Raw genomic sequence first — 14,443 nt, 5'->3', positions numbered from 1 at the left:
GGCAGGGGGTGGAAAATGGATGGGTACTATTTGTATAGTTCTTACATGAATTGGTATAGTATTAGTTGATAATAAACTAATAATTTAATGATGCATAATGTAAATAAACTTTAGAGCAAGCACTAAAATTAAAGCCAAGGGTTATAGCTAATAAGCCAAAAGTGGAAATAAAACAGAATAGTAAAAAAGTGTCAATTACGTTTTTTAAAAACAAGGAAAGAGGATAAAAAAGAACAGTGAGAAATGGGTTTATAAAAGCAAATAGCAAGGCATTAGGTTTAAACCCAATCATAGTAATAATTAAAGCAACTATTGTTTAAGCACTCCAAGTAAAAATGAGAAATTGATGGATTGGATACAAATTCTAACAACTTATGTACTTTCTATGAGCCATACACTTTAGATATAAAGACACAGATGGGTTGATAGCAAAAGAATTGAAAAAGAAATAGTATGGAAACACTAATCATAAGAAAGTGGGAATGACTAGATTAGCATCAACAAAATAGATTTCAGAACATGAAATGTCCATCCACAAATGAATGGATAAACGAATATGGTATATACATACAATAGGATGTTATTCAGTCTTTAAAAATAAAATAAAAATGAAATTCTGACACATACTATGACATAGATGAACCTCGAAGACATTATGCTAAGTGAAATAAGTCAGGAACAAAAGGGCAAATATTGTATGTTTCCACTTGTGTGAGGTACCTAGAATAGGCAAATTCATAGAGGCAGATAGTATAATCATGGTTGCCAGGAGCTGAGGGAAGGGAGGAATGAGGAGTTTTTTGTTTAATGGGTTCACAGTTTCAGTGTGGGGAGATGAAAACATCTGGAGATGGATGATGGTGGTGTTTGCACAACCCTGTGAATATATTTAATGCCGCTGAAATGTACACATAAATATGGTTAAAGTGGTAAATGCTATATTATGTGTTTATGTTTATTACCAATGAAAATAAATTAATAAACCAATGAATGAATGAGGAAAGCTTTGGATTAAGAGATCTAAAAGACATATCAATAAAGTGTTGTTGGAACTTCTTTCAAACAAATGTAAATTTTTTTAAAACATGATATTTTTGGGGACAAATGAAAACTTCAACACTGAATAGATTTTTAATATTAAGGAATTATTATTTTAGAATAATAGTAATATTTTAATTAAGTTTAAAAAGTTTATCTTCTAGAAATCAAATGTCAACACATGGGATTATATGTTGCCCTGAAATTTGTTTCAAAATAATACAGAAGGAAAAGAGTGGGTGAGAATAAAAACAAATTGACTGTCAATTGAAAATTATCATAGTTTAAACTATAGAATGCTTGTGAAAAAAATTGAAGAAGACACAAATAAATAAAAAAAACATTATATGTTCATGGATTGGAAGAACAAATATTGTTAAAATATCTATACTACCCAAAGCAGCCTCCACATCCAATGCAATCCCTATCAAAATAACACCAGCATTCTTCACAGAGCTAGAAAAAACAATTACAAAATTTGTATGGAACCAGAAAAGGTCTTGAATAGCCAAAGTAACCTGGAAAAAAACAAACAAACAAAAAAGATGGAGACATCACAATTCCAGACTTCAAGCTGTATTACAAAGCTGTAATTATCAAGACAGTATGGTACTGGCACAAAAACAGACACATAGATCAATGGAACAGAATAGAGAACCCAGAAATGGACCTATACTTGTATGGCCAATTAATCTTTGACAAAGCAGGAAAGAGTATCCAATGGAAAAAAGACAGTCTTTTCAACTGGTGTTGGGAAAACTGGACAGCAACATGTAGAAGAATGAAACTGGACCACTTTCTTATACCATACACAAAAATAAGTTCAAAATGGATGAAAGACCTAAATATAAGACAGGAAATCATCAAAATTCTATAGGAGAAAACAGACAGCAATCACTTTGACCTCAGCTGCAACAACTTCTTACTAAATATGTCTCCTGAGGCAAGGGAAACAAAAGCAAAAATGACCTATTGGGACCTCATCAAAATAAAAAGCTTCTTCACAGTCAAGGAAACAATCAACAAAACAAAAGACAACCAACGGGATGGGAGAAGATATTTGCAAACAACATATCTGTTAAAGGGTTAGTATCAAAAATCTATAAAGAACTTAAACTTAACACCCAAAAAACAAGCCAGTTTAAGGGCAGAAGACATGAATAGGCACTTCTTCAAAGAAGACATCCATATAGCTAACAGACAAATGAGAAGATGCTCAACATCACTCATCATCAGGGAAATACAAATCAAAACACAATGACATACCACCTCGTGCCTTTCAGAATGGCTAAAATTAACAACTCAGGAAACAATAGATGTTGGCAAGGAAGCACAGAGACGGGAACCCATTTGCACTGTTGGTGGGAATGCACACTGGTGCAGCCACTCTGGAAAAAAATATGGAGTTTCCTCAAAAAGTTAAAAATAGAACTACCCTAGGACCTAGCAATTGCAATACTAAGTATTTATCTAAAGGATACAAAATTCTGATTAGAAGAGGCACATGCACCCCCATGTTTATACCAGCACTATCACCAATAGCCAAATTATATGGAAAGTGCCCAAATGTCCATTGTATGATGAATGGATAAAGAAGATATGGTATATATATATACAGTGGGATATTACTTGGCAATCAAAAGGAATGAAATCTTGCCATTTGTAACAACATGAATAGAACTAGAGTATATTATGGTAAGCAAAATAAGTCAGTCAGAGAAAGACAAATATATAATTTCACTCATATGTGGACTTTAAGAAACAAAACAGATCAACATTGGAGAAGGGAAGGAAAAATAAAATAAGATAAAAACAGAGAGAGGCAAACCACAAGAGACTCTTAAATGTAGACAACAAACAGGCTGCTGAGGGGAGGTGGGGGGATGGGCTAAATAGGTGATGAGCCTGGGTGGCTCAGTGAGTTAAACATCCAACTCTTGATTTCAGCTCAGGTCATGGTCTCACAGTTCATGAGATCGAACCCCACATTGGGCCCTGTGCTGACAGTGTGGATTCTCTCTCCACCACTCTCTCTTTCTCTCTCTCTCTTTACCCCCTCCCAAGCTCACATGCATGTGTGCTCTCTCTTACTCTGTCTCTCAAAATAAATAAATAAACTTAAAAAAAATACAAAACACAATTGAGAGAAATGAAAAAATGTCTAAATAAATAAATGTAGAGATATATCATGGTCATGAATGAGAAGACTGAATATTTTTAAGATGTTAACCTTCCTTTCCAACTGATCTACATAGTCAATACAGTCGCAATCAAAATCCAAGAAACCATCTTTGTACAAATTGACAAGATGTCTCCAAAATTTACACGGTTTTATAATAGCTAAAAAAATTGTAAAAATGAAAAACAATCTGGAAGACTCAAAATTTTTATGTTATGATATAGCTGCAGTGACAAAGGCAGTGATGGTGGGGTGCAGAATTGAATAGATCCATGGAACAGAATGCATAGTCCAGAAATAGACCCAAACATATATGGTCAATTGGTTTTCAACAAAGGTGCCAAGATATCTCACAGGTTATCATTGAAATTCACTTAACATCATGCACAAAAAGTAACTTGAAATGGATCATACACACTAATATGAAACCCAAAAGTATGAAACTTCTAAAATAAACATAGCAGAAAGTCTTTGAAGCCTTGGGATAGGCAAAGATGTCTTGGGTTAGAAAAAAAAAAGGCACAGATCATTTTAAAAAGCAGCTGCACAATAGAACTTCAACAAAATTAAAAACTTCTGATTCTTGAAAGACATCACTAAGAAATTAAATGACAAGCTAACGACTAGGTTAAAATAGTTTCAATGCTTATAGTTGACAACTAGTTTGTATTTAAAACGTATATAAAGAAGTCCTAAATCTCAAAAGTATAAGACAAACAACCAATAAAATGGGCAAAATATTTAGATACAAATTTCACAAAAGTAGATATGTACACTGACAATAAGAACCTGAAAAAATGCTCAGCATTGTAAGACCCTAGGGAAATACAAAATAAAACCATATTAAGATACCATTACACATCTAACAGAATGATTACAATTACAGAGGCTAATAATGTCAAACATAACTATAAAACATTGATGAAAGAAATTGAAGACAACACAAATGGAAAAATATTCCTGGCTCATGGATCGGAAACACAAATATTGCAAAAATGTTCACACTACCCAAAACAATCTGCAGATTTCTGCAATCTTTATCAAATGTCAACAACATACTTCACAGAAGCAGAATAAACATCCCTAAAATTTGTATGGCACTACAAAAGATCTCAAATAGCTAAGCAATCTTGAAAAAGAAAAAAAAAACAAAGGTGGGGGTACACAATTCTAGATTTCAAGTTATACTACAAATATGTAGTAATCAAAACAGTATGTTACTGGCACAAAAATGGACACACAGATCAATGGAATAAAATAGACATTCCAGAAATAACCCCATGATTATATGATCAATTAATCTTCAACAAAGAAGGAAAGAATATGTAATAAGAAAAGGGCAGTCTCTTCAACAAATGGTGATGGGAAAACTGTATAGCTATATGCAAAAGAATAAAACTGCATTTTCTTACACCATACACAAAAATAAACTCAAAATGGATTAAAGACCTAGATGTGAGACTCGAAATCACAGAGAAGAGCACAGGCAGTAATTTCTCTGACATCAGCCACAGCAACATTTTTCTGGATGTGTCTCCTCAGGCAAGGGAAACAAAATCAAAATAAACTTTTGGGACTACATCAAAATAAAAAGCTTCTGAACAGCAAAGGAAACAACCAACAAAACTAAAAGACAACCTACTGAATTGGAGAAGATATTTGCAAATAACATATCTGATATAGCATTAGTATCCAAAATATATAAAGAACTTACACAACTCAACACCACTAAAACAAATAATTCAATTGGAAAATGGGCAGAAGACATGAACAGGCATTACTCCAAAGAAGACATCCAGATGGCCAATAGACACATGAAAAATGCTCAACATCATTGATTATCAGGGAAATGAAAATCAAAACCACAATGAGATATCACCTCACACCATCAGAATGGCTAAAATCAGAAACACACACAAAAAAACAACAAGTGTTGGTGAGGATGTGGAGAAAAAGCAACCCTTTTGCACTATTGGTGGAATTACAAACTGGTGCAAACACTGTGGAAGACAATATGGAGGTTTCTTCAAAAAAAAAAAAAAATAGAACTACCATATGATCCAATAATCCCACTACTGGGTATTTACCCAAAGAATATGAAAATACTAATTCAAAAGAATGTATGCACCCCTATGTTTATTGAATCATTATTTACAATAGCCAAATTATGGAAGAAGCCCACATGTCCATCTATAGATGGACACATGTATGTATATAATAGAATATTACTCAGGTATAAAAATAATGGAATCTAGTCATTTGTAACAATGTGGAAAGATTTAGAGAGTATAACGCTAAACGAAATAAGTTAGAGAAAGAAAAATACTTTATGATTTCACTCATATGTGGAATTTAAGAAACAAAACAAAGGAAAAAAATAAAGAGACAAGCCAAAAAAACAGATTCTTAACTAAGAGAACAAACAGATTGTTACCAGAGGGCAGGTGGGGCAGGGGAGATGGGTGAAATTGATGATGAGAATTAAGAGTACACTTCCCTTGATCAACACTGAGTAATGTATAGAGGTGTTGAATCACTATATTATACACCTCACACTAATATATGACACTGTATGTTAACTACACTCAAATTAAAATTTTAAAAAATAAAATAAAATAAAAAGACAAAAAATTTCCAAGCATTTTGGAGAATATGGAGCAAGAGGAACTCATATTTTGCTGGTGGGAAATTTTTCTTACAATTATATATATTAATTTCCAAAATTCAACTATTCTGGAAAACTATTTGGTATTTTCTTAAAATTCAGCTATTCTACTTTTAGGTATTTATTCGCAATAAATGAAAATTTTCTTTCACAAAAAATATTTGTATGTGAATTTTCATAGCAGTTTTGTTTATAAAAGCTTATTATTGGGAATAATCCATAAACATGTGGACAGCCATAGAGGAAATGAGGCCCTCAGTCTAGAAGCTTTCTACAAACAAAAATCCTGCCAATAACCTTGTAAATTAGAAAGTCGACCCTCTTTTAGTTGAGCCTTAAGCTGATATTGCAGTCAGGTCAACATCTTGATTGCAATCTTGCGTATGACCTTGTGGGAGAGCCACCCAGTTAATCTGTGCCCATTTCTTGGCTCACAGAAACTGTGAGATAATAATTGCTTGTTGTTGTAAGCCAATAAATATTAGGGCTGTTTGTTATGCAGCAATAGATAACTAAACACATACAGTTGAACAATAAAAAAAAAAACTATTGATTCAGTCCATAACATGGATAAAGCCGAGCACAAAAGAATGCATGCAATATGATTCCATTTAGACAACATTCTTGAACAGGAAAGCTTATCAATAGTGATAGAAATCAGATTACTGGTTTCCTGGAATGAAGTTTGGTGGGGTAATGGCTGCAAAAGGGCATGACTTTCTGGGGGCAATGAAAATGTTTCATATCTTAAATACAATAGTGTTTATGTGGGAGTATACGCTTGTCAATACTCAGACTCATTTGAAATGTACTCTTCATATATATGATTTATTGTATGGAAATAACATCTCTGAAAGTTGTTTAAGAAAAGTGGTCAAAACAAAAACAACACAATGTGGGACTAATGCCTCTGCAAAACAAAGAAACTACTTTATACTATAAAAGGCTCTACAGAAACCCCTCAATTGTCATAGCTCTGTAGCTATGTAGTTTTATCCTAGATGTGTACCTTCTGCTGCCTGAGTGAAAAACACAATGATATCTTGAATAATTGCATGGAATCGCAGGACAAAGAAATTCAGATAATCCTGAATTACATACACTAGGAAACCACTGAGATAATCCAAACGATAGGATTCTTAACAACCCTGATCTTGTTTGTCATGAGGTCACTAGGAGACTCCAAGAGCTCACCATCATTACCCTTGCTATTATGTAATGATTTTTGAAAAGGTGTCTTAGGTCATATTCATGTAAATAAAAAGAAATCATGTAAGATTTAAAGAGTTTTTATTACAAAATATAACCTAGAAACATTAAAAATGTAAACATTAGTGAAATAGTATAAGGTGAACACTCTTGTTTTAACTATAACTCAGATCATAAAACTTCATAAATAAATAAATAAATAAATAAATAAATAAAACTTCATAAGTAAGACTTCCAGCCACTCCAGAAACTCCTCCATATGCCCCATCCTAATGGAAGCATGCCTTTTCTACCCTGAAAGTAACCACTGTCCTAAATTTTGTAGTAATCTCTTTCTTTGGTTTCTTTATGGTTTATCTTCCAAGTGTGCATATCTGGATATTATAGTTTAGTCTTCTCCTTTAGAAAATGGTGCTATATTTATTTAAAGTCTATTAATGTACAGGTTTTATCTCCATTTCTTTCTATTTCTTACCCATTATCTATGGAAGAAATTGGGCTGTTTGACTTTTAGACTTTCCTAGAGTCTAGATTTTGCTAACTGCTTACTTATGGTTCAACTTGATCCTCTTTATTCTAATTCCTGCAAATTGGCAACTATATCCAAGAGATTAAAATATTGACTCTAACACTTTGCCCTATCCAGACATCATTTGGTGACTACAGGTCTATGGCGACCAAATTGACTTTCAAGTCTCTGTTGATGTTTTATAGTCATTTTTGAGTGAGATCCTGTGCTCTTAACACTAATTAACCCAACCTGCCTTATTAATTTGTCTAGTTGCTCTATCTTGAAATGTTAGATCCTTGTCTGACTCTCACCCCTTCTATAGCCAGTAAGCCTCTATCTTTCTTCAATGTGACAGCTGAATTTGTCATTTTGCTGTTTTAGGCCCTCATGACCTTTCATCTGAACTACTAGGGCAGACAATTCTCTGATATTCCTCCCACTCTCCTCTCTCTCTCTCTTCTTTTGAGAAATTTAAGTAAGGTGTCCATGGATACACACTAGTTGATGTTGAGTCTAGGAACTAACCCAAGTTTTAGAATGAGGACTGTCTCAAATATTCCCATATTTTCTCCCATCTTTGTTCACTTATGAGTCAATAGTTATTTGGGAGAAACTTTCACATGCCCAGCACTTCTTTGTGTTCTCTTAATGTTAAGGGCTAGGTCTCAGAGAAAGGCACAACATTGGTGAAAAATATACTGTCTCTGGTTAGGCCAAATAGCCTTTCACATGAGACCATTTGGAAATAGCTATATTAAAGGGTGAACTGTCTGGCCAATAGAAGCTACAAGAAGGCAAAGGCCATGTTGGCCTGAAATAGAGAAAGTCTCAAGGAGGAAAATGACATTGACCTGGGCCTCAGAACATGGGAAAGATCTAGAAGTTAGGTTGGAAACAGAGAAAAGAACTATCTGACTGAACCCAAGCCCCCATCCTTAGCATTAATCACTCTGACCTGTCTTATGCTGCTTTGTGGGAACAAGCCCACTTGTTCCTCCTTTAGAGGTGCTTAAGTCTATTGATGGTCTATGATTTCAAAGCAGGTTCAGGGAAAACTCTTTCTGACATGAAATCAATAAATCTGTGCTCCGAACTTCCCCAATGGCTTTCTCACTTATTTCCAGGTAATAGAATCCAAATATGTTAACCTTTCTTTATGGAACTCAGGCATGTGCATTTAAAATATAGGTCCCTCAGTCAGTTGATCATTTGGCTCTTGATTTCTGCTCTGGTCATGATCTCACAGTTCGTGGTATTGAGCCCTGCATCTGGCTCCATGCTGAGAGCTCAGAGCCTGCTTTGTATTATTTCTCTCCCTCTTCTCTCTGCCTCTCTCAAAATAAAATGAATAAACTTAAAAAAAAAAAAATATAGGGGCCCCATTGAGCCTACAAATCCATTCCTAAGCATCCATCCTAAGGAAATAATCAATGATGTTCACAAAAATACTGTAACTGTAACAAAAGTTATAGTACATATGGATGGTCAAGTTCTCTTTATACTACAATGATATTCAATCAGTTGATTTTTCTTAGACGTGAATAGAGAAAACCTTATGCTTTGCACTAAACTGAGTTGTGCGTGGATGTATTCCAAATGAACAACTTTGCCAAAGTCTGACTGATAAGTGTAACCTTATTGCTATTACTCCGTTTAGCCAATATGGCTAATTTTCCCCAGTAACAACTTTCTCCATCTTCTTCTAAGTAATAGGATTCCCTTCCCCAAAGTTTTAAAGGAACTCTTCATCAGACAACTGGAAACTAACATTCCCAAGCCTCCCTTGCAGCCAAATACGTCTTTGTGTCCAAATTCTATGCCATGAAATATGTTATGTGGAGCACGCAACTTCTGTATCATTTTTTAAAAGGAAATTGCTTGCCTAATAATTTCTCTTTCCTCCTTCCTGTGTCCTAGAATTCAAAGTGTATGTACAACACTCTAGGAGATAACAGAGCAGGACAATAGAAAGCACTTGACCTCATACAGCAGACAAATCCACCTGCCCAAAAGTCCCTTTCTATCTCTGGACTATTTTGTATGAGAAAAATATATTTTCCTCTCTCTCTCTTGTTTGAACCACTGTATTTTGGGGGTCTGTATATTGTAGTGGCTCATCCTGTATCCTAAACAATTTTGGGAAGCAAGTGATAGATTTTCCACATAGAGTGAAAGGGAAGGATTTTTCCTCATCACTTTTTTTCTGACGTGAAAAATGAAGTTAAAATGAATTCATGATATATGTTCTGCACATGTTTCCTAGTTTGTTATTTACTATTTTTGTTTCTAGTGGTTTTATGTATAGAATTTTTTTGTTTGTTTTGGGGGTGCCTACATGCTCAGTCAGTGGAGAGCACACTCTTGACCTTGGGGTTGTGGGTTTGAACCCCATGTCTGGTGTAGAGATTTACCTAAAAAAAAAGGCTTAAAAAAAGAAGTTTTTTGTCTTAATATTGACAATATAAGTATATTCAGAAATAAAGATTGATTATATTCTATTTATTACAGTCTATGTTTATATATATATGTATATACATGTATATTAGAATTCCACTGAGCACACTGTTTTTAATCAACTTTTCTATTATTTAAAGTGTAAATCATGAAAAGATTTCTTAATCATTAAATACCCCTTTATAGCACATTTTCTTTCTTTTATTAACTTTAATTAATTAATTTTTAATTACATTTTTAATTTTAGTTCAATATAGTTAATATACAGTGGTATGTTAGTTTCAGGTGTACAATATAGTGATTCAGTACTTCCATACATCACTTGGTGCTCATCACAAGGGCACTCTTTAATCCCCATCACCTATTTCACCCATCCTCCCACCTACCTCCTCTCTGGTAACCATCAGTTTATTCTCTAAATTAAAAGTCTGTTTCTTGGCTTGTTTCCCTCTTTTTTTTTTCATTTGTGCCTTTGCTTTGTTTCTTAAATTCTACAGACAAGTGTAATCATATGGTATTTATCTTTCTCTGACTGATTTATTTCACTTAGCATTACACTCTCTAACCCCATCCATGTTGTTGCAAATGGCAAGATTTTTATCCTTTTTTGTGGCTGAATAGTATTCCATTATATATATAGCATATTTTTCTTATTTTATAGAACTCAATTATACAAATAGGCAATGATATGTTTAAGCCAACTAATCCATATTTGCTTATTTTTTTCATTTTGTTTATATTTTTGCTTATGTTTTCCATTATTTTCCTCATATTTGTTTTGCTACAATGAATATCTTTATAAATTTCTAAACACATGTTTAATTTTTTAAAAAATAGAATAGCATCTAAAAAATTAAATGACTACATCAAGCAGTATGAACATTTCTAAGACTTTTAATAATTACTGTCAAATAGCCTTCCAGAAAGAATATATCAAATTACATACCCACCAATAGTGTGATAATTTTTTTGAGGTTTAACAACTTACTATGAGAATAATTGTGTCAGTTTGTTTTGCATTAAGGAAAATTTTAAATACTGTATAAAATACATATGCAAAAGTGAGCAAATCATGAATACCTAGCTCAGTGAAGTTTTACAAACTAACACTACTTAACCAACACTCAAAATGCAACAAAACAAAACCCCAGACCACTACCAACACTTTAGAAGCTCTGTTCCAGTCATTATGCAAGGCTGTCACTACCTTGAACTCTAACATCATAGTTTTGCCTACCCTAAACTCATAAAACTCATATACATTATTCTTTTTCACTCTGACTTTTTTATCTCAACATTATATTTTTGAGATCTATCCATATTACATGTACTCATAATTTTTACATTTTTATTACTGAATTACATCCAAATGTGTAAATATATGATTTACTTATACATTTTGCTGAAGGACATTTGAGTATGTCTAATTTCAGGAAACATTATATGTGCTTTTATAAACATGTGTAAATGTTGTTTGGTAAACCAATACACACATTTTTATTATAGGTATATCTGGAGTACAACTGCTTGGTCATAAAGTGTACGTATGTTTACATTTATATACTGTGATAAACAGTTTTCCAAAGTGGTAGTACCAGTTTATGTTGTACCACAACCTCATAAAACACTTGACATTTTCAGTTTTTATTATTTTAGGCATCCCTAGAAAGGGTGGGGGGTGTATAGTGGTATCACATTTTGGTTTAACTTGCATTTCTCTTCAAACTGATGAAGTTAAACATATTTTCACAAATTTATTAGATATTAGGATATTCTGGTTTTTTGAAGTATTGTTTTAAGGTGTTTGCCCATTTTTCTATTGAATTATCTGTCTTTTTAAAATTTATTTGTAAGAATTCTTTATACATTATAGATATGAGCCATTTGTCAGATATATGTGTTCCTTATGTCTTTCCTAGTTTGTGGCTTGCTTCCTTATTCTTTTAATGGTCTCCTGATGAACAGAAGTTTCTGATATTAATAAAATACAATTTACAATCATTTTTATCCTTCATAATTAGTGATTTTTGTGTCTTCTTTAAGAATACTGCCTACTCCAGGGGTGCCTCGGTGGCTCAGTTGGCTAAACATCCAAATCTTAATCTCGGCTCAGGTCATGATCTCACAGTTCATGCACAGAACCTGCTTGGGATACTTCCTCTCCGTCTTTCTCTGCCCCTCCCCTGCTCACACGTGCTCTCCCTCTCCAAAATAAATAAATAAACTTTAAAAAACCCAATAATGCCTACTCCAAAGTCATGAAGATGATTTCCTCTGTATTTTACATTAGAATGACATTTTTACTTTTCCCACTTCGATCTGCAATTCATTGGGTGTTTATTTTGTGTGTTATTTAGGGTGGAGTCAACATCATTTCTTCACATATAGATATCCAGCTGATCTGCTACCACTTTTTGGGGAAAAAAATCCTTTCCCCACTTCACTGCACTGTCATCTTTGTCATAAATCAAGTGACATGTGTAGGTATGTTTCACAGGTCTGTGCATGCATGTGTGTACACAAATATGTTAATCTTTTAGACCATATGCTATTTATTCATAATTTACTCACTATAGCATTGTACTAAATTTGGTATCTAGAAGTGGAAGTCTCGATGCTCCCTTCACTGTTACCTTGGCTATATTTGGTTCTTTGCATTTGGATATACAGAGTTTGGATCTGCTTGTCAACAAAAAATAACTAGCCAAGATTTTTATATAGAACATCAAATTGGGACCAATTATATGGATTGCATGAATGTAAACATCAAATTGGGAATAATTGACAACTATAAAATATTGAATCTTTTGGGGCATCTGGATGGCTCATTTGGTTATGCATCTGACTCTTGGTTTTGGCTCAGGTCATGATCTCATGGGTTCGTGAGTTTGAGCCCTGCATCAGGCTCTAAACTGACACCACGGAGCCCACTTGGAATTCTCTCTCTCCCTGTCTCTCTGCTCCTCCCCCACTCTCTTAAAATAAATAAACTTTTAAAATATTTAATCCTTAAATCCATGAACCAGGCATATTTATAATTATTTAGGTCTTCTTGAATGCTTCTCAAAATTATTTCTTAATTTTTAGTGCAGAGGTCTTGCAACTATTTAATTAGATTTATTTCCAGATATTTCATTTTTAATCAGGATTTTTTATCCTGGATTTTTTATCAGGATTTTTTAAGGATATAATTATCAGGATATAATTTTATCAGGATATAATTACATACAATAAGATACATACACTTTAACTATACAGTTCAATGATTTCAACAAATGTATTAGCCAGTAGAGTCACTACCTCATCAAGATACAGAACATTTCCCTCAGCTGAGAAAGTTCTGTTATGCCCCTTTTACAATTAAAAAAATAATTCCAACCTTCAAGCCAGGCAAACACTGACTTGACCCAATTTACATCAATATAAATTAATTTTGCCTCTTCCCAAACTTTATATAGATGGAATCACACAGAAAGCACTCTTTTGTGTCTGATATCTTTCCCTGAGTATAATAGTTTTTTTTTTTTTTTAGATTTATCTATGCTATTGATTGTACCGGCAGTTTATTCTTTATTATTCCTTAGTTGTACCCTAGCATATGACTATATCACAATTTGTTTATACATTTCCTGGTTTATGAACATTTGGATTGTATCCAGTCTGGGGCTATCATAGATGAAACTTCCATGAACATTCTTATTCAAATATTTTTGAGGAAATATGGTTTGAATTCTGTTTGGGAAAATTCTTAAGAGTGAAATTTCTTGGACTTATGGTAAGTGTAAGTTTAACTTTTAAAGAAACTGTCAAAAAGTCTTTCAAAATGGTTGAACTTCTCATCAACAATGAATGAGGAATGAATGCTCCAGTTGTTCCATATCCTCTAAAATACTAGGGATTGTCAGACTTTTTAATTTTAGCAATTCTGGTGGCTGTGTAGTGGTACTTAATTGGGTTTTTTGTTTGTTTGTTTTACATTTCCCTGATGATTAATAACATTGAGCATCTTTCCATGAGCTCTTTGGTGATTTGTACATGTACTTTTCTGAAATGCTTGTTCAAATCTTTTGATCATTTTTAATTGCATTGCTTGCCTTATTTTGAATTTTAGGAGGTCTTTATATGTTTTCTGGAAACATTTTGTTGGTTACACATTTTTTTTCTTGGTTTCCCACCTCATTTCTTAACCATATCTTTCATAGAGCAGAAATTTTTAAATTTAAATTCAATTTCTATGTATACTCCATTACTACTCTACTTTTATTACATCTTTAATTTTTTTTAAACATTCATTTATTATTGAGAGAGAGAGACAGACCATGAGCACGGGAGAGGCAGAGAGGAGGAGACACAGAATCTGAAGCAGGTTCCAGGTTCTGAGCTGTCA

This window comes from Prionailurus viverrinus, chromosome X (assembly GCF_022837055.1).
Source record: "Prionailurus viverrinus isolate Anna chromosome X, UM_Priviv_1.0, whole genome shotgun sequence".
Lineage (NCBI taxonomy): Eukaryota > Metazoa > Chordata > Mammalia > Carnivora > Felidae > Prionailurus > Prionailurus viverrinus.
The sequence above is the reverse complement of the archived record's forward strand: the minus strand, read 5'-3'. Positions refer to the sequence as shown.